Below are 26,757 nucleotides of genomic sequence, written 5' to 3' on the forward strand. Positions count from 1 at the left end.
TTGTGTGGCAGTCAAGAATACCTGAAGATTATTATTTACCACACAGATATTTATCCAATATTCTTTGTTTTATTGCAAATTGGAGTGCAGTTTTGGTACTTACAGACATGTGAAAGAATTTGGCTACAGTGAAGATTGGAAAGTGTTTCATAGGTTGATCTTTGTTGTAGTCACAATTTTGTCTACTTTATTCATCACATGTTACTTCTGATTTCTCATTATCAAACAGTTCCTGTAATTGGTATCATTTGGTTACCTTCATCTGAGTCATTGATGTTGGTAATTTTTCTCCCTGCAGCAGTAATATTGACTTTCAAAACTATCCACTTAGTTTTTGAGTTAGTGATGACAACTGAATGAATAAACAAACATAGTCTGCAAGTTCTTAATGTGTAGATGCTCATGTATTTATCCCTCTGTTTAACCATACAGTGGATTTTTCTTTTTTTCTGTATGCATGTTGCTCTTATTATTGATGTTGCATTTTGGATGACACCATTCATGTGAGCTGTCTGCTAATGATATTGTTTTCAAGTAACTAGTAAACAAACAGGTGTTGTTGGGAGCCCCAGTTACCTTTCCTTATTTTTTTATTTTCATTCTTTGAATTAGGTATGCTTCCTAGCCAAGGATAAATTCTCTATCCCAAAAACTTTTAAAGAGTCACGAAATGTCACTATTGTCAGTTCATGATGAGCTTTGGTTTCCAACTGATAGACACCTTGCAGAAGTAGGTCAACTCTGGTTCATAGAAAATATGTCAAGTCTTTGCAGTGCAAGTGTACATGGTTTGTGACATATCCCTTACACAGACCTGTGCACTGCAGGCATACCAAGTGTGTCTTGATGCTGCATTGCTGCTGAGAGACCTGTTGGGTGAACACTGTCTGATGCTCTTCAGAGTGTACAAAATTGATACCTTTCTTTTATAACTGTGTAAATGGCTGTGCTGTATCTGCAGATTATCTTGTGAAGTTTATAATAATCTGAAAGACCCAGAAAATATTGTAAATCATTCCTGGTACTGGAAGATATCATTCTGCCTTTATCAATGTCAGATCAGTTCTCAACGCCATCCTTACTAATTATGTGACCCAAATATTTTACTTCTTGCAATGCAAAGTGTCTTTTTTTACTCTTTGTTAGATGTCCAGCTCTTAATGCTTTGAACACCCCCCTCCCCCCCTGATTATTTGACTGTGTTCCTGCATATCCACTGAAAAAACAGTTATGTTATCTAGATGCACTGAGCATTTACAAGGCTTCCATCCTTTCAACAAATGCTGTAATGTTGTTGGTGTGTTCTTTAAACCAAATGGCATTCTTCTATGCTGATAATGTTCCAAGGCTGCTGAAAACATAATTTTCTGCCTCTGTGCATGCAGTAATTATTCTAATTTTATCCTCAGTAGGGGATTGTAGCATATTTCTTGAGTCATCATTTAAAGCTTGTTCTTCAAACTTTCTTATTGGACTTTCTCGGGATAGTTGACATGTATCTTCAAGAGTCTTTCAATTCGTTTCCTCTAGTAGCTCCGTGGCACTCTCCCATGTATCAAACAAACTTGTAACTATTTGTGCTGCCCTGCTCTGTATACATCAATATCCTCTGTTAGTCCTATTTGGTACGGGTCACACACGCTGGGGGCCATCTTCTAGAACAGGTCGCATGAGTGATTTATAAGCAGTCTCCTTTGTAGACTGATTGCACTTCCCCAGTATTCTACAAGTAAACCAAAATCTACCACCTGCTTTACCCAAGATCGAGCCTGTGTGACCATTTCCTTTCATATCCTCACAAAGTGTTACACCCGGGTATTGGTGCGAGTTGCTGATTCCAACACTGAGTCATTGATATTATAGTCATAAGATACTACGGTTTTTTGTTTAGTGAAGTGCACAATTTTACATTTCTGACATTTAAAGCTATCGTTTCCTTGATGTTTGGAATTGGGTAGGCATCTGTTGTAGTCTTACTCTTCAAATAACAGTAATCGCAACAGAATAGATATAACCTCAGATCTTCTGCAGACTTCTTTGGTACAATTACAGTTCCCGCCCCACAGCAGCTATTACTCTTCTGTTATGCTGTTGGCCGACTGTTGATTAGTAAACTATTCTAAAATCCACTGCAGAGACCATGGTATTCTATACTGCCTCTGGCTGTGCTGCATCATGGGTGTTGCAGGCAATGGCCCTCTTGGAAAGAACAAGTCCTGAAATTCTAACAATAGCTCTTCCATCTTCGCACTCACTGTTCCTTCCAAATGCTTCACCTTTCTACAAAATGCGGTGTTATTAGCATCCTGTGCTCTTATAGCTTACACCTTCTGTGGAGCAATCCTCCTCCTCATCCAGAGTTTTAGATGTCACCACCAGTGTTTCCTTTAACACTTTATCACCTCAACATGAAAATTATTGACAGTGCTGGGTACAGCCGTACCTCTGCCCCTCTCCCATCTGTGTACAATATTTTGCTTCACTAAACAAGAAGCTGCATGTAATACCTCACTATCTCCCAGTGGATACACACAACCTACTTACAGATAAGTCTGGCTCCACATTTACCCATAGTGGTTTCCCGGTGCCATTTGGCACACAGCCATGAGAATTAAGTCTTAATGTCATTGTTCATAAGGTTACCCGGATTGCATTGTACAACAGATGCTCCACACAACAAATCGATCTTGACGACAGCACCTCCTAGCCAGAATATTTTCCCACTAATCTCCATTACACGTCCTCAGAGGTCAATTATAGTGTGATGCTGATACAGGAAGTCTAATCCTAGTGTCATATTATAGGCCTCACTTGCAGGAGACGCCACATCCACACATTGCCTAAACTTGGTTGTCAAAACATGTTTCCTCATCTTCCAGCATCAACCTCACTATTGCATGGAGATCCTTAGGCACATGACTGCACACCTTCCTCGCCATCTCTGATGTCTAATCCCTCAGCAAAGCATTGAGTGCACTTTTCTTGGTTTCCTGTAGTAATTCCTTATTTACCTCCTCAGTACATATTCACTAATATGTATGTACATTAAGCTTTTTAGTTCTGTTCACAGTATCCTCCCCAGCTTCGCTAGGCATCTTAGAAATACCAGCCAATTGGTCACAAAAAACTGTGCACTATTCTGCTTCCTGTGTGTCTACCAATACCTGCTTGAGCTGCTCAGTATTTTGATTTGTCTAGTACCACTGTGAAACGTATGAATGACTTTGCTTCCTCTGACAGGTACAAAATTGCTACCTGTAACAACTATGTATCTGACCAACCCTCTGTCAGCCAGTGACACTTGACCCTCTGCAAATGATAACACATGCTCAGACGACCTACTAGAAAAGAGAATAACAAGGTTTGCCACAGCTGAATTCATCCCTAGACTCTGTGACTTCATCAACCCTAACTCTTCATCCTTCTCCATCCGTATATTACTTATGAGCGCCCCCAGAGACTCGACATTTGTTTGCTGGCTATGGGCTTGTCGACCTTGGGATTCGTGAGCTGGGGACTGATAAATGCTGTCCCCTGTCACTGTAAGCTCTGGGCATGCTTCAGCGGCCACCATATTTCGTGGTGGTAACATGTTTTGTGTCACGGGGAATAGGGATCTTGGCTTGACTGCCTGGACAGTGAATATGGTAAAAACTAGCATAAAAAAACCCTCAGTCTTAAGGTGTGCTACACGCCAATGAGATGCACCACCAAAAGTGAGCACGGGAGGATAGCCCTGCTGAGCAATCTTCCTCTAAAATTCAGGTATTGTATCAACATGTCAAATTGCGTTCGTTATGATAAAGAGAGACGACGATGTGTTGAGAAGGTATTGCCCTTCTATACACGGAAAGGCCTTGATGGTTTGGCTAGAACACTATAATCTGTTACAGTTGTGTAAGGCACATTGCTGTTCAAAACAGTGACATCACTGCTAGTTACTAAACATTTGAAGTCCAAAGTTTTGGGTGACTACCCTATTCCAACTGAACACCACCATATCTCTAACTACTATCAATCCCTTACAGTTTCGGGGGCTAGAATACGCTCAAGAATATTCCTTGTCTGTTGTAAGAGGTGGCTAATAGGAGTCTTTCTTTTTATTGGGTCAAGTTTTTTTTTTACCTTCGTCTTGTAACAGTTATTTGGACAGTTTAAGGTTTCCACTGTTTTCGCATTTTTAGTAATGCTTTTTCCTTAACCTTTTTAGGTTTTTAAATTCAGGTCCCCTTTTTGGATTTTACTTCAGCTTTCCAAATTTTACTGAAGTGCGAGCCGTTTGGGGGAAGTTCGCCCTACTGTGGTACATTCTCTCTCCACTGTGCAGTGTTATCTCCTCACCTACCAATCATGTGGATCTACCTCTGCACCTGAAATCCAGTGCGATAGCCAGTCCATCATGGTGGGGTTATCACACTGCCAATGCCTGAGCTGTGACCTCCTCCTATCTGCCAAGGAGTCAGTGCCTGTCCACTTCGATGTACCAGGACTCTGGGCAACGGCTACTGTGCCAGGTGGCCTTTGCCTTGGTGGGGTGACACCCACGGGTAGAGCCTCCAGTGGGAGAGAGGGGCATCGGGCCGGATGATCCACAGTGAAATGGAACAAACTTACTAGTGGCCATGCTGACACAGTCATCCCATCAATCAGGAATAGTAATTTTAATGCAGATGTTTACAATCCTACGATGTTTCTGTCATTGACGATGCCTCAAGACTAGAGCCAGGTGAGGAGAAATGGAAGTGGAAAGTTTGCTGAGTTCTTGGTTTGTTCCCGCACTGACAGCGGCTCTTTCATTACAACAAAGGCAATGTTTTTTTGTCGAAAATACTGAAGATCGGTTTGAGGATATTGTGAAAGTAGAGAAGATGAGAAATGGATCTTTTGTGTTAAGTTAGGAGATATACCAGTCACCATTTCTTCACATAACAAGCTCAATAGAATTCATGGTGTTATCTTCCATTGGGACCTAATACTATAAAATGATGATGAGCTGCATACTATTCTGGCATGGCATTGAGTCAATTTTGGTTGCTGCATCCAAAATAAACCCAAGGATAATAGAGTGGATGCTGGAGTTTCTGTCCCAGCTTTCGACAGAAACATTTTACCTGAGAAGATTAAGATCATGGTTTATAGGTGTGATGTCAGGTCTTACTTTACACATCCAGTTAGATGTTTTGGGTGGCAGAGGTTTGGACACATGTTCTCCCGTTGTTCCAATGAGGCTATCTGTAGGACATGTGGACAGGTGTCCCATGAGGGCAGCCCTTGTGACCAACCCCCTCAATGTGTCAGTGGTCCAGAACCCCACCCTCCTCATTCACTGCAATGCTCAGTGTTGAAGAGGGGAAAAAAATTTAAGAGTATAAAATGCCTGACCACCTGTCTTACCAAGATACAAGGAAAAGGTTTGAAAGACTTCATCCGACTAATATGGCCTCCAATTTTGCAACTGTCATAGCACAGTCTGCACATCACACAATGACAAGGTCTTGCATAACGCCTCCTGGCCCTGATAGTATTCTGGGACCTGTTCTACAGTTGGGGGAGGGAACGTCATCTTCCTCATCTCCTACACCTATAGCACTGGTGGTTCACACACCATCGGTGCGGACAGAGATGCTTAGTCGTCCTCTGGAATCAGGGATGAGGACACCTGTCAAGGCACTCCCCTCTCAAGGCGAGGACCAGCAGCCACAGGCTGTGGGCCGAAGAAAAGTATGATCCTTTTCTCTCCCAGAAGATAAAATAGAGAAATTGAAGTCTGAGAAGGATAAGCAGAAAGATAAGCTACTTTCTGAGGCTTCAGATATTCCTTTCCCCAACCCTGCAGTGCTCGAACCTGTGCACACGGACAACTGGTCAAGCAGTCAGGTGGACCATGACCTGATATCGAAGTAATCACACCCATCTGCTTCCATTCACTGCTTTCTCAGACGTGACTCCAACACTCCTTCAGTGGAACTGTAATGGCTATTATTTCCATTTGTCCGAACTCCATCTTTTAATGGCTGCTTAATCCGTAATTGGCATAGCTTTTCAGGAAACACGATATCATCATCATCAGCCAATTCAATCATTAGATGATGTGGCCTCTTCGAGTTGTGGATTCAGGTAGGCTTTCAGAAGTCTTCTCCAAGTGGGACGGTCTTGGGCAGTTCTCTGCCAGGTGTTACCAGCGATCTTCTTGATGTCTTTGTCCCATCTGTCTGGTGGTCTTCCTCTAGGCCTCCGGTGCTCTCTCGGACTCCACTCCAGTACTAGCTTCGTCCATCTGTTGTCTTTCCTTCTTGCGACGTGGCCAGCCCACTGCCATTTCAAGGAACCTACTCTCTCTAAAGATATCATTAACCTTCGTCACAGACCGGATGTCATCTGCCCTTTTCCTATCCTTTCTTGTATAGCCCAGCATTGATCTCTCCATGGCTCTCTGTGCTGTCCTAAGTTTCCCTTTTGTGAATGAGTTCAGTGTCCATGTCTCGCAGCCATACGTCATCACAGGAAGAATGCATTGATCAAATACTGCTTTCTTCTGATTTACTGGCATTTTTTATCTGAATACTTTTGAATTCTTCCCAAATGCTTGCCAACCAAGCTTGATGCGTCAATAGATTTCTGGTCTTATGTCTCCCTTCATATTTATAATCTGGCCAAGGTAGACATATTCACTGACCTCTTCTAGTAGACTGTCCTTGACTTTCACGTCTCCAGCTGGGACCCATTTGTTGGATATTACTTTTGTTTTGGAAAGGTTCATGTTCAAGCCAACCAGCTGACATTCCATGCAAGATCTGTAACTAAGTTTTGGAGCTCTGCGAAGTCTTTGGCCAGTAAGGCAATATCATCAGCAAATCTCAAGTTGGTAAGCCTTCTTCCGTTAATTCTAATTCCCTTACCTTCCCAGCTCAGCTTTGACATAGCCATTTCCAATACAGCAGAGAACAGTTTTGGGGAGATGGGATCGCCTTGCTTAACACCCCTCATGATGCGGAATTCTTGAGTTGATTCGCCGATGTTAACATAAGCTGAAGAATTCTCGTAGATTTTCCTGAGCACTTCAATGTATGCTGCTCCCACTCCTTGCTCACTCAAAGCTTGGAGGACAGCTACATGGCCAACGGAGTCAAATGCCTTTTCAAAGTCAACAAAGGCAATGCAGAGAGGCAGTTGGTATTCATTCGCTCTGCTTATCACTTCACTAACGGTCAGAATGTGGTCAATAGTGCTAAAATTGCTTCGGAATCCAGCTTGTTCTATAGGTTGGGCTGAGTCTAGGGTGGAACTAATTCGGTTTAACAAGATCTTTGTAAAAAATTTCTACAAAATTGAGAGCAAGCTGATAGGACGGTAGTTTTTAATATTGTGAATACATCCTTTCTTGTGTATCAAAATAATCTTAGCCTTGTTCCACGATAGTGGGATTGAAGCATAGTGCAGGCAGGAAGTAAATACTTTTGCCAAGTGATTTATTGTTACCTCTCCTGCCAGTTTGAGGATGTCAACGCTGAGCTCATCATCACCCGGCACTGTTCCCTTCTTCAAGCTATCTAGAGCACACTTGACTTCCGATGGGAGTATATCTGGAACACTAGATATATCATTTAAATTAGATACACTCAACATGATGTACAACAACACAATTCCCTGCTCTGAAAAACTACAAAGTGTACTGTACCAATTGTGTTATTGTTGAAAGGGTGTCCAGTGGGATCTATACCCTCATATGCTCTGATATTTTCAGTGAGCAGGTGCCCCTTATTACTGTACTCGAAGCCATGGCCAAGAGTATCTACCTGTCAGTTCAGATGACTGTGTAATGTTTATCAATCTCCAGACAGACCTTTCCATTATCACAAGCTGTTAGAGTTAATGGTACAGCTCCCGGCGCCCTTCCTCTTATTGGGGGACAGCAACACTATGTCTCACAGAGGCCGAGTGCTAGAACACTGCCTTTCAGAATTAGACGTCTGCCTAGTTAACGCTGGAGTTGCAACCCATTTCAGTGTGGCTCACAGAACATTTTCAGCCATTGATCTCACAGTTTGCAGCCCGAGTATCTCACCCATGATTCAGTGACGCATCCATGGGGACCTTTGTGACAAGAGACCATTTTTATGTTGTTCTCTCCCCCCCCCCCCCCTCCCGTCCGTCTCTCTCTCTCTCTCTCTCTCTCTCTCTCTCTCTCTCTCTCTCCCTCTCCCCCCCGTCTCTCTCTCTCACTCTCTCTCTCACTCTCTCTCTCTCTCTCTCTCTCTCTCTCTCTCTCTCTCTCTCTCCCCCTCCCCCCGTCTCTCTCCCCCTCCCCCCGTCTCTCTCCCCCTCCCCCCGTCTCTCCCTCCCTCCCCCCCGTCTCTCCCTCCCTCCCCCCGTCTCTCCCTCCCTCCCCCCGTCTCTCCCTCCCTCCCCCCGTCTCTCCCTCCCTCCCCCCGTCTCTCCCTCCCTCCCCCCGTCTCTCCCTCCCTCCCCCCGTCTCTCCCTCCCTCCCCCCGTCTCTCCCTCCCTCCCCCCGTCTCTCCCTCCCTCCCCCCGTCTCTCCCTCCCTCCCCCCGTCTCTCCCTCCCTCCCCCCGTCTCTCCCTCCCTCCCCCCGTCTCTCCCTCCCTCCCCCCGTCTCTCCCTCCCTCCCCCCGTCTCTCCCTCCCTCCCCCCGTCTCTCCCTCCCTCCCCCCGTCTCTCCCTCCCTCCCCCCGTCTCTCCCTCCCTCCCCCCGTCTCTCCCTCCCTCCCCCCGTCTCTCCCTCCCTCCCCCCGTCTCTCCCTCCCTCCCCCCGTCTCTCCCTCCCTCCCCCCGTCTCTCCCTCCCTCCCCCCGTCTCTCCCTCCCTCCCCCCGTCTCTCCCTCCCTCCCCCCGTCTCTCCCTCCCTCCCCCCGTCTCTCCCTCCCTCCCCCCGTCTCTCCCTCCTCCCCCCGTCTCTCCCTCCCTCCCCCCCGTCTCTCCCTCCCTCCCCCCCGTCTCTCCCTCCCTCCCCCCCGTCTCTCCCTCCCTCCCCCCCCGTCTCTCCCTCCCTCCCCCCCGTCTCTCCCTCCCTCCCCCCCGTCTCTCCCTCCCTCCCCCCCCGTCTCTCCCTCCCTCCCCCCGTCTCTCCCTCCCTCCCCCCCGTCTCTCCCTCCCTCCCCCCCGTCTCTCCCTCCCTCCCCCCGTCTCTCCCTCCCTCCCCCCGTCTCTCCCTCCCTCCCCCCGTCTCTCCCTCCCTCCCTCCCCCCCGTCTCTCCCTCCCTCCCCCCCGTCTCTCCCTCCCTCCCCCCCGTCTCTCCCTCCCTCCCCCCCGTCTCTCCCTCCCTCCCCCCCGTCTCTCCCTCCCTCCCCCCGTCTCTCCCTCCCTCCCCCCCGTCTCTCCCTCCCTCCCCCCCGTCTCTCCCTCCCTCCCCCCCGTCCTCTCCCTCCCCTCCCCCCGTCTCTCCCTCCCTCCCCCCGTCTCTCCCTCCCTCCCCCCGTCTCTCCCTCCCTCCCCCCGTCTCTCCCTCCCTCCCCCCGTCTCTCCCTCCCTCCCCCCGTCTCTCCCTCCCTCCCCCCGTCTCTCCCTCCCTCCCCCCGTCTCTCCCTCCATCCCCCCGTCTCTCCCTCCATCCCCCCGTCTCTCCCTCCCTCCCCCCGTCTCTCCCTCCCTCCCCCCGTCTCTCCCTCCCTCCCCCCGTCTCTCCCTCCCTCCCCCCGTCTCTCCCTCCCTCCTCCCCCGTCTCTCCCTCCCTCCCTCCCTCCCCCCGTCTCTCCCTCCCTCCCCCCGTCTCTCCCTCCCTCCCCCCGTCTCTCCCTCCCTCCCCCCCGTCTCTCCCTCCCTCCCCCCGTCTCTCCCTCCCTCCCCCGTCTCTCCCTCCCTCCCCCCGTCTCTCCCTCCCTCCCCCCGTCTCTCCCTCCCTCCCCCCGTCTCTCCCTCCCTCCCCCCGTCTCTCCCTCCCTCCCTCCCCCCGTCTCTCCCTCCCTCCCTCCCCCCGTCTCTCCCTCCCTCCCTCCCCCGTCTCTCCCTCCCTCCCTCCCCCGTCTCTCCCTCCCTCCCTCCCCCGTCTCTCCCTCCCTCCCTCCCCCGTCTCTCCCTCCCTCCCTCCCCCGTCTCTCCCTCCCTCCCTCCACCCGTCTCTCCCTCCCTCCCTCCCCCCGTCTCTCCCTCCCTCCCTCCCCCCGTCTCTCCCTCCCTCCCTCCCCCGTCTCTCCCTCCCTCCCTCCCCCGTCTCTCCCTCCCTCCCTCCCCCCGTCTCTCCCTCCCTCCCTCCCCCCGTCTCTCCCTTCCCTCCCTCCCCCCGTCTCTCCTCCCTCCCTCCCCCGTCTCTCCCTCCCTCCCTCCCCCCGTCTCTCCCTCCCTCCCTCCCCCCGTCTCTCCCTCCCTCCCTCCCCCCGTCTCTCCCTCCCTCCCTCCCCCCGTCTCTCCCTCCCTCCCTCCCCCCGTCTCTCCCTCCTCCCTCCCCCCGTCTCTCCCTCCCTCCCTCCCCCCGTCTCTCCCTCCCTCCCTCCCCCCGTCTCTCCCTCCCTCCCTCCCCCCGTCTCTCCCTCCCTCCCTCCCCCCGTCTCTCCCTCCCTCCCTCCCCCCGTCTCTCCCTCCCTCCCTCCCCCCGTCTCTCCCTCCCTCCCTCCCCCCGTCTCTCCCTCCCTCCCTCCCCCCGTCTCTCCTCCCTCCCTCCCTCCCCCCGTCTCTCCCTCCCTCCCTCCCCCCGTCTCTCCCTCCTCCCTCCCCCCGTCTCTCCCTCCCTCCCTCCCCCCGTCTCTCCCTCCCTCCCTCCCCCCGTCTCTCCTCCCTCCCTCCCCCCCGTCTCTCCCTCCCTCCCTCCCCCCGTCTCTCCCTCCCTCCCTCCCCCCGTCTCTCCCTCCCTCCCTCCCCCCGTCTCTCCCTCCCTCCCTCCCCCCGTCTCTCCCTCCCTCCCTCCCCCCGTCTCTCCCTCCCTCCCTCCCCCCGTCTCTCCCTCCCTCCCTCCCCCCGTCTCTCCCTCCCTCCCTCCCCCCCGTCTCTCCCTCCCTCCCTCCCCCCGTCTCTCCCTCCCTCCCTCCCCCCGTCTCTCCCTCCCTCCCTCCCCCGTCTCTCCCTCCCTCCCTCCCCCCGTCTCTCTCTCTCTCTCTCTCTCTCTCTCTCTCTCTCTCTCTCTCTCCCTCCCCCCCGTCTCTCTCTCTCTCTCTCTCTCTCTCTCTCTCTCTCTCTCTCTCTCCCTCCCCCCCGTCTCTCTCTCTCTCTCTCTCTCTCCCTCTCTCTCCCTGCCCCCGTCTCTCTCTCTCTCTCTCTCCCTCCCCCCGTCTCTCTCTCTCTCTCTCTCTCCCCTCCCCCCGTCTCTCTCTCTCTCTCTCTCTCCCTCCCCCCGTCTCTCTCTCTCTCTCTCTCTCTCTCTCCCTCCCCCCGTCTCTCTCTCTCTCTCTCTCTCTCCCTCCCCCCGTCTCTCTCTCTCTCTCTCTCTCTCTCTCTCTCTCTCTCTCTCTCCCTCCCCCCGTCTCTCTCTCTCTCTCCCTCCCCCCGTCTCTCTCTCTCCCTCCCCCCGTCTCTCTCTCTCCCTCCCCCCAGCGTCTCCCTCCCCCCCCAGCGTCTCCCTGTCTCCCCCCCGTCCCTCTTGTCTCCCGCCCCCCGTCCCTCTTGTCTCCCGTCTCTCCCCCCCGTCTCCCTGCCTCCCGCCCCCCTCTCTCTCTGTCTGCCCCCTCAGGCAGTTGTTGTCAAGGTGCATATTCCACCTACAGTTACCATCTACAGTGTGTATCTGCTGCCCAATGAAAAGTTTGGATAGGGCGGGTCTTTCTGACCTGATTTCACAACACTCTCCACCCTTCCTACTTGTAAGAGATTTCAGTGCATGTAGTGTCCTATGGGATTCTCTATCAACGTGCCCCAGGGGCCAAGATGTCAAAAGACTTATTGTGTCGGAGAAGTTATGCCCTCTTAATGGTGGTGGCAGTACACACTTTAGCACTGCCATGGGGTCATTCTCGGCAGTAGACCTTGCTTTCTGTTCTCCTGCCCTTGTTGAAGCTGCTCACTGGGAAGTGGTTGGTGACTTGTGTTCCGATGACCACTTCAGCAGAGCGAACTGGACACTGTAATTTTAGTTAGCTGTATTTAAATATTGAGATATAAGACTGGGTGGATAACATTACTAATGTGATCCACCATGCTGATGCATGTATCCCCAAGTCTTCAGACCAACTTCAGCGGCAACATGCCCCATGGTGGAATGTGAGTGTCACTCTGCCATCAGGGAGAGATGCATAGCCATGCGACAGTTTAAATGTCAGCCTTCTGCTTTATGAGGGCAGAGGTACAACAGACAATCAGGGAGAACAAGAAGAGTCCTTGGCAAGTTTTTCTGGACTCGATAAATTGTTCCATTAGCTCTACAAAGATGTGGGAAGCCGCACGGAGGATATCTGGCAAATGTGTCAGATAACCTGTAACTGCTGTGCTGCGGCAAGAGTGTCTACAACCTACACCTGGGGACATAGTGAATGCCATGGCGGATTACAGTGCTTTGATAACTGTCACTGCAAGTTAAGATCCAGAATCCTGACTCCATTGGTCATTGGTGGGGAGGGATGGTTGAAATTTTAATTCTAGCAACACCGAGGAATACAGTTGCTCTTGAGTGTGCCCTGTCTCAGTTGCAGGGAACTGCTCTGGGTAAGGATCGAATCCTGTACAGTGTGGTACAGTACTTTCACCAGAATGCAAAGGAAATACTCTAGTCCCTTTTCAGTGTGGTTTGGTTGATTGAGGGCTTTCTCAACTCGTGGAGAGACACAATTTTAGTGCCTGGGGATGCAGTGGGGAAGCCAGTTGGCATTTTAGCGAGATCCTCTCCTGGGAATGCAGAATCTGTAGTAGAAATAAGTTGATAGAGGAGCAGGACCGTAAGATCTGTACCCTTCAGGTGCAGTTACAACGTGCAAAGGAGGAACTAGGTACATTGAGGAGGGTGAAGGGTGGTGGGGAATGGGAACTGACAGTTGGCAAGAGGGCAGACAGAAAGAAGAGGTATTCAGACAGTTGTGCTTTGCATATATGCAATAGATTTGACCAACTGTCAGACTTGAGTGGAGAGGAGCCTCGTGTAGCTGTAGGCAACATATAGCAGTCCTCAGCAGTTAGGAGGCCTAGGTCAGTTGCAAAGTCTAACAGAAAGAAGAAGGTTCTGCTGCTAGGTAGTTTGCACGGTAGAGTTGTGGGCCGGCAGTTGCAGGTGGTGTTGGGAGTGAGTACCAGGCCACCAGCATTGTGAAGCCTAGTGCAGGGTTGGCTCAGGTGACTGACAGCACGAGGGAGTTATGGAATAATTTTACAAAAGAGGATCAAGTAGTGGTAGTGTGTGGAGCAGGAAACAGTCTTGATAGGGATGGGGAATAGGATGTACGTGGTAACCTGGTAAAGATAGCTACTCAAACTTGTAGCACTAATGCGCATTTCGTGCTACTGTTTCAGCGTCATGATCGGCCTCATCTTAATGCGGCTGTTAGGTGCGTTAACATGGGTCTGGAGAGGGCACTGATGGCAGAGGGCATGGGTCACATTTGGGTCACATTTCAGTGGTGCCAGTTGGGTCTATAAGTAGATCGGGTTTCACTAGGCATGGCCTGCACCTCAATAGGTATGGGAAGGGGAGGCTGGCAAAGCTTACAGGTGATTACAGGTGACAGTGTAGTGGAGAGTGGTGGTGGTGGTGGTGGTGGTGGTGGTGGTGGTGGTGGGAGGATTGCACATAGAAAAATTCCTGTAGTAGTTGGTGTTAGAGCAGCACTTTTTTAGGTTTAAGTCAGGTGATAGATATACCTCCTTAAAGGAAGTCCCTCTAATGGCTCACCTTCAGAGGATGTAGTGTTTCCAAGTAGAGAAGGAATTAGCATATTTCATAAAAATATAAGAGGTATTAGAGATCATGTGAACTGCTTACAGATGTTGATTCTGAAATTATTGGTATATCAGAACACCACTTACACGATTTGACAATTCAGAGGCTTCCTTTACCAGGATACAGATTGGCTGGCTGTTTTTCAAGGAGTTCCTTGTGGGTTGGGGGAGTGGCTATGTACGTAAAAAACAGTATTCCATTTGAGTCGATAGATGTGTCATGACACTGCACTGAACAGATATTGCAAGAAAAAGGATGTTGGTAGATTTCATAAATTCGTATGATCCGATGCAGACTGTGCCCCCCTCCCTTCCGCCCTCCATCTAGGAGCAGGGGAATAGTAGCACAGCCATAGACAATATTTTTATTCTTTCTTCATTACTAGATGGGCATTCAGTTAGTAAAAGATTGAATGGCCTTTCAGACCATGATGCACAAATTTTAACACTGAAAGGCTTTAGTACTCAAACAAATGTCACATTTAATTACAAACTATGTAGGAAAGTTAATCCAACAGCAATAGAGACTTTTTTAAACCTTGTCAAGGAACAAGAGTGGCAGGATGTTTATAGTGCTGATAACATTTCTCATTTCTCATGCTCTTTGAGAGTTGCTTCCCATTGGAAGATTCTAAATGGGGTACTAGCAGTAACAGGCAGCCCAGGTGGTTAACTAGTGGGATAAGGATATCATGTAGAACAAAGAAAGAATTATATCAAAATGTTAGAAGTAGTCACAGTCAAGCTACAGTAGCCCATTACAAACAGTATTGTTAGGTACTTAAAAATGTTATTATGAAGGCAAAGAGTATGTGGTTTGCAAATACAATAGCTAATTCACAGGATAAAATTAAAACAATACGGTCAGTAGTGAAGGAAGTGTCTGGTCAGCAGCACAAGGTCGACGAAATAAAGTCAGCTCGCAATAAAAATAGTTCTGTTCCTGATAAATCAGATATATGTACAGTATTTAACAATCATTTTCTGAGCATTGCTGGTGAATTAAATAAAAATTTAGTTTCTACAGGGAATCATATAAGGGTCATTACATGCCAAGTGGTCTAGAGGCTCCCACATGACCCTCATGGATTTTGATGATATTTTGTATGAACATTCACACACGTTCTCAATGAACACTGGTAAAGTTTCAGTTTCAGAAATTCAATACTTTCGGAGATACAGTCACTTGTTTAAGACCATAGCAGAGCTTTCTATAGTGAGTCCTTGAATTTTCAGCAACTTTGAGATGAGATATCTCTGTTAGTATTTGCATGAAAGAAACAAAACTTGGCCATCTTATACAACTTTTAGAGCTCTTTAAAGGAAAATATTAAGAAAAGGATTTCTGAGCAATTTTCATATAGATAATTTGAAGCAAAATTGTGCGAAAAAATAGCTGTTTAAAAAAAAAATGCGAACTTTAGTTTTTTATATCTCCAAAAGTAATTGTGGGATTTACATGAAACTTTGCACACCATAACTCGCCGACACAAGGACTTAGAATATGAAATTTCATTCTCCTATTGCTTTCCATTATTTCACAAATCTAGGGTAAAGTTGATGATTTTTCAAAAAGTGCTAAATGTGGGTATTTTTAGTCAAATTTTTCAAAAAAGTGTTTTCTCCAAACTCTTCTAAACTATGCTCATTAGAAAGAGCATATTCTAAACTATCTAGAAAAGTGGATTTGGTTTTGCAATGCGAGCATATAAGGCCCTAAAAAGTAGCGTCATCAAAGAGGCGCACTGGAAGTTTGAACACATTTTTCTGGCACTCAAATTATACCTGAAATCTTTTATTTTGCCTTATACGTGTTTATTAATGTCTGGGATAAGTGAAATAAGAAGTCCTGATGAATAGGACCTAGCTTAAGTCCGAATAGCAAAAGAAAAGAATAAAAATAGAAACAATGTTATTTCTTAATTGTCACCTCTGCCTCTGCCTCTCCCCCTTCCCCTTCCCCCCTCCCCCTCCCCCTCACACAGACACAGACACACACACACACACACACACACACACACACACACACACACACACACACAATTATTATTAAGAATGAATGTAAATCGTAAAATTTATTTGCATAATCATCTAATTATTAGTTGCCTGTTTAATGAACAACACCAGCTTACTGATGGAAAAGAAGTGTATAAATGAGTTGCTATGGACCACGGTGGCTTAACCACTGCTAGTTTCATTTCACCTGAGAAAACCAGCATTCCCATTGCCATAGGGGCCACGCCCTATAGCTTAGCAACAACAGCCACGGGTGGGTTTCTTTACCACAGGATCCCAAGTCTGAGAAGAGTTTCTTTACACAGGTTCCCAAGCCTGATAGTAAAATTATTTAAGTGCCCTGTGTAAAATTAGAAGGCACTCTTGGGTTCCTTAGATTGTTTCCTCTAACCTATTTCAATTTTTGATATGCTACATTAATTTTCTGATGAATATCAAGAGGAATGGTGTATTGCCGGCCAGACGAATTTACTGATGGAGCTGGAATAACTGCAATAATGTGGTGTTCTGGAACCCAGCACTTGTCACTTCTTGGTGGCCAATAAAATGAATTTGCTGGATCATGTGGGTGCATAAAGTTTATTAATGCATCCCTTTGCTCTGTGGAGGTCTCACAGATATTTCCAATCCACTACATGTTTTCGTAGATGCATGCAACATATTGTCCTGGTTGGAGAGCAGACATTAATATGCCTCCTTCATTACTGTTACCCATTTTAGCTAGAAAAGATGAACAATCATTTGAAACTCTGCTGACCTGAATTGTTGTTTCATCAATAGGTAAAAAGTGATGACTTTCTCTAGTGCCTGCTACAGTTTGTCCAAGTTTAAACCTCTCTTCTTGTGACACAATATTTTTTTCAATTTCATCTTTACTGACGAAAACAAATTTAATTCCATTAATGTTTTCAGAGCAGAAGTGAAACAGATCTAGGGGAGTAAGAATTTGTCCATTAAGTGGCCGTTGCAAGCTTGCTCTTGCTGCTAACCACTTTGTTGTACCTCCAATACCATCACAACGTGATTTCCTGTGTCTAGTAGCAAAAAAATTTCGTTCGGCTGTCATTCCAAAATCACTCTTATGATAACACAAATTTAGGAAATTCTTGAAATTTTTATATTGAGCGCTGGAGCCATCACTGAAATAATGAATGCGGGATATCATATTTGATGAGCTCCTTGATAAAAACATGAACTGTAATAGTGTCATGCCGCAAACAATCTCTGATAATGCAAAAACTTAAAGATTCTACTTTCTCATTTTGACGAAAGTAGATAACAAATGGATGAATTGTTGGTTGACTATTGTCCCAGTGGAAGCCTTGCACAGCATCCTGAATGATAAAAGAATAATTTTCTGCGAAATCCATTAGGACAACAAGCTCTTAGTCTTTCAGATGACATTTAAGGCCTTTTAAGATGCAAGCTTTAATGCTTGGCAATGTAATGATGGCATGACAGACTCCATATTTTATTTTTTACATCTTCAATAAATTCATCCACTACCATTTGCTTAGTGTCCAGTGTGGCCCGATCGGTATGTATCCATTGCTTAAACACAATAACTTCCTGTGGCTCATGATCTAGGAAATAGCTGGCAATTTCAGATGCTGTAGCTTCGGGCCCAGGACACCTTTCACAGCGATGTAGCATGAGTTCAAACTGCAAACTGCCTTGCTGAGAATCTCATAATTTTCACGTGTACCAGCTCCTCTAAGCATAAGCTTAACATTTTGGTGAATTGCACAGACACAAACTGCATGCATTCCAGCTGATCCTATTGTTACACACCATTTGGGTCTAAGTTCACAAAACTTTGAGAACCCTATTTCTGGACCATTTATATTCTTATAGATAACATACATTTCCCGTAAATTGCAAAGTAACAATCTTCTCTGCATGTATGTCTTTCTATCTAAAAGTTTTAACTGAAACACAGGTTTATTACAAATGATTGAAGCGATTTCACAGCTCTACAATAACTTTATTATTTGAGATATTTTCACAATGCTTTGCACACACATACAAAAACTCAAAAAGTTTTTTTAGGCATTCAAAAATGTTCGATATGTGCCCCTTTAGTGATTCGGCAGGCATCAAGCTGATAATCAAGTTCCTCCCACACTCGGCGCAGCATGTCCCCATCTATGAGTTCGAAAGCGTCGTTGATGCGAGCTCACAGTTCTGGCACGTTTCTTGGTAGAGGAGGTTTAAACACTGAATCTTTCACATAACCCCACAGAAAGAAATCACATGGGGTTAAGTCGGGAGAGCGTGGAGGCCATGACATGAATTGCTGATCATGATCTCCACCACGACCGATTCATCGGTTTTCCAATCTCCTGTTTAAGAAATGCCGAACATCATGATGGAAGTGCGGTGGAGCACCATCCTGTTGAAAGATGAAGTCGGCGCTGTCGGTCTCCAGTTGTGGCATGAGCCAATTTTCCAGCATGTCTAGATACATGTGTCCTGTAACATTTTTTTCGCAGAAGAAAAAGGGGCCGTAAACTTTAAACCGTGAGATTGCACAAAACACGTTAACTTTTGGTGAATTGCGAATTTGCTGCACAAATGCGTGAGGATTCTCTACCGCCCAGATTCGCACATTGTGTCTGTTCACTTCACCATTAAGAAAAAATGTTGCTTTATCACTGAAAACAAGTTTCGCACTGAACGCATCCTCTTCCATGAGCTGTTGCAACCACGCTGAAAATTCAAAGCGTTTGACTTTGTCATCGGGTGTCAGGGCTTGTAGCAATTGTAAACGGTAAGGCTTCTGCTTTAGCCTTTTCCGTAAGATTTTTCAAACCGTCGGCTGTGGTACGTTTAGCTCCCTGCTTGCTTTATTCGTCGATTTCCGCGGGCTACGCGTGAAACTTGCCCGCACGCGTTCAACCGTTTCTTTGCTGACTGCAGGCCGACCCGTTAATTTCCCCTTACAGAGGCATCCAGAAGCTTTAAACTGCGCATACCATTGCCGAATGGAGTTAGCAGTTGGTGGATCTTTGTTGAACTTCGTCCTGAAGTGTCGTTGCACTGTTATGACTGACTGATGTGAGTGCATTTCAAGCACGACATACCCTTTCTCGGCTCCTGTCGCCATTTTGTCTCACTGCGCTCTCGAGCGCTCTGGCGGCAGAAACCTGAAGTGCGGCTTCAGCCAAACAAAACTTTATGAGATTTTCTACGTATATGTAGTATGTCGTGACCATATGTCAATGAATGGAGCTACAGTGAATTTATGAAATCACTTCAATCATTTGTAATAGCCCTGTACTATCTTTTTTTCCAGGGCACACCCTACTATACTCATCATCTTCAAAAAAATTTCAGACTCTTCTAGCAACTTCTGCTGGTAATTTCCTGCTTTGCCTATTTTCGGGAAGTGCCAGAATGCCCTTCTCTGCCTTAAGCTTCTGAGCATTCTTCACCATTCTTGTCTGACCGTCCAACTTACAGGCGCCAAGGTTAAAATTTGCATCTGTTCTTTATGAATTGCATTCTGCATCTTGGCTTTCAGTTCAGTCAGCAAATGTGCATAGTCGCACAGTTTCCACATTCCTTAATTTCACTAGCATCTTCAATTTGTCGGTTTACTCCCATTGCATTTACAATTCTGTTTTTAATCACATTTTGAGCCTTTTGAATTTTCTTCTTCACATACTGGGGCTTATCTCTGTAGCTTACTGTTCTCTTCAGGGGTGAAATACCGATAGACAATAAGCTACTATTTAATTCTTCTTTTGGTGTAAAGTCCTCATCAGAATGTGACGATGAGGCTGATAAAGCTTCGTCCAAGTGTTTATTTAAGGTAGTCCTGCAAGCCGGACAAAGACCTGGCTTTGTTATTAACAAGCTGCTTCTTCAACATATCAGAAGCCTTATTAGCTGTTTCAGTATCAAGAGTGCGAATTCCTGCCTTAACATTATGATTCACCTTCCCAAAGGGATTGAAGCATTTTTTTTGTTACCTCTCATATTGTGTCAATAACAGGGCTTCATAAGGTGTAGGCAAACTTGAGAGGTATTATCCAGCTTTGCTTCAGAACGTCGGACCAACAACTCTTTTTCCTCATCACTAAAATCCGCAAAACATTTTAAAGCAGCTTTTTTGGCAAATAAAGTGACATGACACTTTGTTCCACTATCTCCTCGTCCAATTGAGTAGGAATGTATGCTGTTCCCTTCTGCATCCATCTCTAATCAGTAACTAAATAATGTATTTGTTCTCTAAGTGCAAATTATAATCTCCTTAAATTTCAGAAAAATTGCTACTGAATGAAATTATACACAATGTATAATACCAATGGAAAAAATCTAATAAGAGATATAAGCTATAAAAGACACAATCAAAACAATTTTTTGTAAATTAGATTACAAACTTTGATGGTCTTATGAATCACTTAAGCCATGCTCAGTCAAGAGAACTCACTCACTATGCTGCAAACACACCACTGAAATACTGATTGTTCAAAAAAGGCTCACAATAATGAAATACTCTGATTGTTAAAGTAATAGTTGCCATTATATTTTCTATAAACAGTGAATCTTGTGAATTTTCTCTGTGAAACTAGTGGTTACGTATCTACCGAGGTGGTAGGCTACATTTAAGTGTGATTAAATACAAAATTAAAAATCTTAGATGTTTAACCAACCAATTTCACATGTTTCCCTAATAACTTTAAGACAAAATTTCACAGGTTACAACACCTAGGTATTAAAATCTCTGCAATATTGATTGGAAGATTTACATCACTTGATGCATGATTCAAGCAAACCGATTCGTTTTTGGAAAAATGTTTTATACAATTGAATCCAAAAATTTGGTCTTCATTTTCCACTTGTAAATATTTACAATTTTGAGAAGTACAAAAAATATGAAGCTATTATTCATTGAATTCTTTATGATCTCTCTCTCTCTCTCTCTCTCTCTCTCTCTCTCTCTTTCTTTTTTCTCTGCCCACAAATGGGAAGATTTTTATGCAGATGAACACTTACGATAAAAGCAGAAGGGCTACTTCTCATAGTTTTCAAGTTTTTCTGACAGTCTCATTGCCTATTTACCAGATCTTTTTATTTCAATTATTCAAGCCACTAATAAACATTTATTAGGCATAGTAAAAGGTTTCAGGTATAATTTGAGTGCCAGAAAAATGTGTTCAAACTTCCAGTGCACCTCTTTGATGATGCTACTTTTTAGGGCCTTATATGCTTGCACTGCAAAACCAAATCCATTTTTCTAGATAGTTTAGAATATTCTCTTTCTAATGACCATAGTTTAGAAGAGTTTGGAGAAAACACTTTTTTGAAAAATTTGACTAAAAATACCTATTTTTAGCACTTTTTGAAAAATCGTCAACTTTACCCTAGATTTGTGAAATAATGGAAAGGAATAGGAGAATGAAATTTCATATTCTAAGACCTTGTGTTGGTGAGTTGTGGTGTGCAAAGTTTCATGTACATCCCACAATTACTTTTGGAGATATAAAAAACAAAAGTTCGCATTTTTTAAAAACAGTTATTTTTTCGCACAACTTTGCTTCAAATTATCTATATGAAAATTGCTCAGAAATCCTTTTCTTAATATTTTACTTTAAAGAGCTCTAAAAGCTGTATAGGATGGCCAAGTTTTGTTTCTTTCATGCAAATACTTACAGAGATATCTCATCTCAAAGTTGCTGAAAATTCAAGGATGCACTATTGGAAGCTGTGCTATAGTTTCAGACAAGTGACTATATCTCTGTAAGTATTGAATTTCTGAAACTGAAGCTTTACCAGTGTTCATTGAGAACATGTGCAAAGGTTAATAAAAAATTTCATCAAAATCCATGATGGTCATGTGGGAACATTTCTCGATATTAGACCACTTTGCACGGAATGGCCCATAACTCTCTTGGCAAATGACTTTCCAAGATTGATGTCTGAAATACTCCTCTGTGGTACAAACAAGAGGGAGATTGAGTCAATAATTAAATCACTGAAGACTAAGGACTCTCATGGTTATGATGGAGTGCCTAGCAGAATATTAAAAGTACTGTGCTGCATATGTTAGCCCTGCATTTAGCCATATTTGTAATTTTTCTTTAAGGAATAGTCAGTTTCCTGAATGATTGAAGTACTCAGTAGTAAAGCCACTTTATAAAAAGGGAGAAAAGGATAATGTAGACAATTTTAGATCTATTTCTATGTCATTAGTGTTTGCTAAAGTTATTGAAAAGACTGTGTATCTAAGAATAATCGATCATTTTATATCGCACAATTTGCTATCAAATGTACAGTTTGGCTTCAAAAGTTGTTTAACAACTGAAAATGCTATATTCTCTTTTCTCTGTGAGGTACTGGATGGGTAAACAAAAGGTTTCAAACGCTAGGCATATTTTTTGATTTAACTGAGGCATTTGATTGTGTTGATCACAAAATATTGCTCCAGAAGTTGGACCATTAAGGAATACGGGCATAGCTCAGACAGCAAAAGGTCATCATTCAAAATATTGATAATGGCTGTGAAGTGGGGTCTGAGTGGAGTATGGTCAATTGGAGGGTGCCCCAGGGATCAGTGCGGGGCCACTCCTGTCCCTTATTTATATAAATGATATGCCCTCTAGTGTTATGGGTAACTCTAAAATATTTCTGTTTTCTTATGACACTAGCTTGGTAGTCAATAATGTTGTGTGCAGCATTGGTTCGGTTTCAAATAGTGCAGTTAATGACCTAAGTTCATGGCTTGTAGAAAATAAACTAACGCTAAATCCTGGTAAGACTCAGTTTTTACTGTTTCTAATAACCAATTCAACAGAACCTGACATTTCAATTTCACAGAATGGGCATATGATTAGTGAAACTGAACAGTTCAAATTTCTACGTGTTCAGATAGGTAGTAAACTGTTGCGGAGAGCCCACATTCAGGATCTTGTTCGAAGACTTAATGGTGCCATTTTTACTATTTGAACGGTATCTGAAAGTAAGTGATCATTCGACATGAAAATTGGTCTACTTTGCTTATTTTCATTCGCTTTTGTCATATGGTATTATATGAGGGTTGGAGCTTTAATAGTGGCAACTATTTATTTACAGCTCATACAAAATAGATACACGTTTCAAAGTTTTACTGGCCTTCAGAGTAGTCACCAGCATTGTGTATAACACGTTGCCAGTGATGTGGAAGTCGTAGGATACTCTTAGCAGTGCCAGTTGTGCTGCCAGTTTGAGCGACGCGGTCTATTGCCTGACGAAATTGTAGCAGTTCTGAAGCGAATGCCGTGAAGTGTTCCCTTCAGTTTAGGAATAGAGTTGAACATGAGGGCTTAAGTCAGGGGAGTGCAGTAGGTGGTATAGCACTTAGCAGCCCCATCAGTCAAACAAATCGGTAACAGCTTGCACTGTAAGTGCTTGAGCATTCTCCTGCAAAATGATGGTCAGGTCATGCAGAAAGTGTCATCAGTTCTGTATCTAAGTTGGTCGTAGGTCGTAGTTTGTGTTCAAAAAATGAACAGCCATCATGGGACCCCTCCCCGTGGCATCTCTCAAGACTCCTACCAATACTTGCGCGCGCGCGCGCGCGCGCGCGCGCGCGCGCGCCCGTGCGCACCCCCACCCCCTCCCCCCTCCCCCGTCCGGTGCACCGATAAGAGTTCACTAAAAGAGAGGTCTCACACCTTTCGGCCCTTATGTGATCGTTCCCTGTTGGGTTTTACCTCCATTTTTCAAAATTTTCCTGAAGAGCAAGCCAGTTGGGGAAGGGCACCTTACATGGTGCATACAGTCCATCGTGCATTGAGATCTTTAGCTCAGTTTCTCATCGTGGCATTGCAGTCCCGCTCATCCTCAATCTCTTGAGCGAGGTCACCTTCGTGGGTGCCTTTATCTCCACCCACCGTGCAGTGTCATTTTCTGTGCTGACTTGGACCATGGAATTCTTTGCACCTCATATCCAGCACGGTAGTCAGTCCGTTGTGGTGGGGCCACCATGTACCCTGTTGGTTGTAGCCCCCTGACCACACAGGGATCACTCTGCTGATGCCTGCACTGTTAACTCCCTACATATGCCAAGGAGTAGATACCCATCATCCTGGGGCATCGGGACTCCCAGCAATGGCCATCCTGCCAGGTGGCCTTTGCTGCGGCTAGTGGTGCCCATGGGGAGGGCGCCTGGTCGGAGTGGGTGGCATAGCGTGCCACGTCATCACTTGCCGGTGATCAAGCACCAGCAGTCTGTAAGTGTTCCATTCTCAGTACAACACAAGGAACAATGATCCTAAATCATTCCTCTCCCTGGCCACACCATGGGAAGAACGATAGGCTAAGGAAGGCAATGAACATTATTTGCCCCAGTACTCGAATGTACGAGAGCCGATGGGCTCTTTTCTCTCGATGAAGCCTCAGTTTTTTGTAGAGCATTTAGAGGACAAGTTTGGGGAGGTGGAGGGCTTGGCCAAAATGTAGTTAGGGTCAGTCTTGATAAAAACGGCATGCTCTGCCCAGTCACGGGCTTTACTCATTTGTGGCAAGCTGGGGGATGTTTCCGTTACCATCACGCCTCGTAAGAGCTTAAATATGGTCCATGCTATTATATTTCACAGGGACCTTCTTTTGCAGTCTGACAACAAGTTGCACCCCAACTTAGAGCAACGAGGAGTTCATTATGATCGGCACATCCATCGGAGTCTGAGGGATAAACAGGTTGCCACCGGTACCTTCATCGTGGCCTTCGAGGGTGACACATTACCCGAGAAGGTCAAGGTGATGGCCTACTGCTGTGATGTCAAGCCATATATCCCTCCCCCAATGTGGTGCTTTAAGTGCTGGAGGTTCGGCCATATGTCTTCCCACTGTACTCCCAGAATCACATGTTGAGGTTGTGGATGTCCATCCTATCCCAGTACTCCATGTGCCCCACCTCCCATCTGTGTCCCCCCCCTCCCTCTCCCCCCTGTGGGTTTGGGGATTAGAATAGGCCCGAGGTATTCCTACCTGTTGTACGAGGCGATTAAAAGGAGTTCCACACATTTTGGCCTTTATGTGATGGTCCCCTGTAGGGTTTGACCTCCATTCTTCAAAATTTTACCGAAGAGCGAGCCAGTTAGGGAAGGACGCCTTACAAGGTGCATCGTGTCCATCATGCATTGAGATCTGCAGTCCACTTTCTTGTCGTCGCATTGCAGGCCTGCCCGTTCTCCGTCTCTTGGGTGAGGCCACCTTCCTGGGTGCGTTTTCCACCATGCACTATGCAGTGTCGGTTTCTGCATCGACAATGACCACGGACTTCTTTGCACCTGATATCCAGCACAGTAGCCAATCCGTTGTGGCGGGGCTGCCATGTACCCTGTTGGTTGTAGCCCCCTGACCACATAGGGATCGCTCTGCTGATGCCTGCGCTGTTAACTCCCCACATATGCCAAGGGGTAGATGCCCATCCCCCTGGGGCATCGGGACTCCCGGCAATGGCCATCCTGCCAGGTGGCCTTTGCTACGGCTGGGTGGCGCCTGTGGGGAAGGCCCCTGGTCAGAGTGGGTGGCATCAGGGCGGATGACCTGCAATGAAGCGTAGTCAATCATCTCTTGCTGGTGGTGAAACACCAGCAGTCTCTAAGCAATCACGAGCCCAATTCAATGCACAGAAGTATGATCCTAAATCATTCCCCTACCTGGCCGCACCACGGGAGGAACGTCAGGCTGAGGATGGCAACAGATGTTATTCGCCTCTATACCTTTTATGTTTGAGAGCTGATGGGGAATCTTTCATGACAATGAGGCCTCAGTTTTTTGTTGAGCATTTAGAGGACAAGTTTGAGGGGTGGAGGCCTTGTCCAAAATGAGGTCTGGATCAGCCTTGATGAAAACAACATCTTCTGCCCAGTCACATGAGTTACTTGCTTGTGACAAGCTGGGGGATGTTTCTGTAACCATCACACCCCATAAGAGCTTAAATATGGTCCAGGGTATCATATTTCACAGAGACCTTCTTTTGCAGTCTAACGATGAACTGCGTGCCAATTTAGAGCAGCGAGGTGTACATTTCGTCCATCGTGTCCACTGGGGTCCGAAGGATAATCAGGTTGCCACTGGTGCCTTCCTCTTGGCCTTTGAGGGTAATACATTGCCTGAGAAGGTAAATGCAATGGTCTACCAGTGTGATGTAAAGCCCTATATCCCTCCCCCGGTACAGTGCTTTAAGTGCTGGAGGTTCGGCCATATATCTTCCCGCAGTACTTCCAGTGTCACATGCCGAGATTGCGGACGCCCGTCACATCCCAATACTCCGTGTGCCCTGCCTCCCATCTGTGTCAATTGTGGAGAGCACCATTCGCTGTGCTTGCCTGACTGCAGTATTATCCAGAAAGAAAGGAAATTTATGGAGTACAAGACCCTGGACAGACTGAGGCTAAGAGAAAATTTGAATGCCTGCATCCTGTGCGTATGACATTGTCTTACGCCGCCACTACAACAGTTCTGACACCATCAGCTCCACCTACCCAGGTCACCTCTCAGAGCCGGAAGCCTACACCTGCCCCCTTGATGGTGGGGGGCATTTCGCTCCCTGTTGCTACTGCACCACCTACTTTGGGAGCAACACCCCCCCCCCCCCCCCCCAACCATTGGGAACATCCCTCCCCACTTCTAAGCTGGAGAAGAGTAAGTCTTCTTCGGCTTCTCTCACTGGGAAGGAGTCCCTTGGGCCACTCCCTTCCCAGGTTTCTTCTAGTGGGTAAGATGACACCCGCCAATGGCTGAAGAGCCCAAAAGCAGCTGGTCATAGGGCTTCACGCTCATCCTCAGTCCCGGAGACTGAGCCAGTGAAGCCCTCCCAGCCAGGGAAACCCAAAGAGCAGTGAGAGAAATCCAAAAAGAAAACCCCTAAGACCAAGGAAATTGTGGTGGCACCCACACCACCGCTACATACAAGCTCTGCGGCTGAGTATGGGGTGGAGA

The 26,757-nt window shown here is 46.4% G+C and overlaps 1 protein-coding gene across 1 annotated transcript in view; it reads left to right on the plus strand.

Annotated features, from left to right (window-relative positions):
• The window catches only part of LOC126183679 (ARF GTPase-activating protein GIT1), a 288,183-nt gene that overhangs the window by 1,057 nt on the left and 260,369 nt on the right, over window positions 1–26,757 (plus strand). The gene's annotated exons all lie outside the window — the stretch shown is intronic.

Source organism: Schistocerca cancellata, chromosome 1 (genome assembly GCF_023864275.1).
Source record: "Schistocerca cancellata isolate TAMUIC-IGC-003103 chromosome 1, iqSchCanc2.1, whole genome shotgun sequence".
Classification (NCBI taxonomy): domain Eukaryota; kingdom Metazoa; phylum Arthropoda; class Insecta; order Orthoptera; family Acrididae; genus Schistocerca; species Schistocerca cancellata.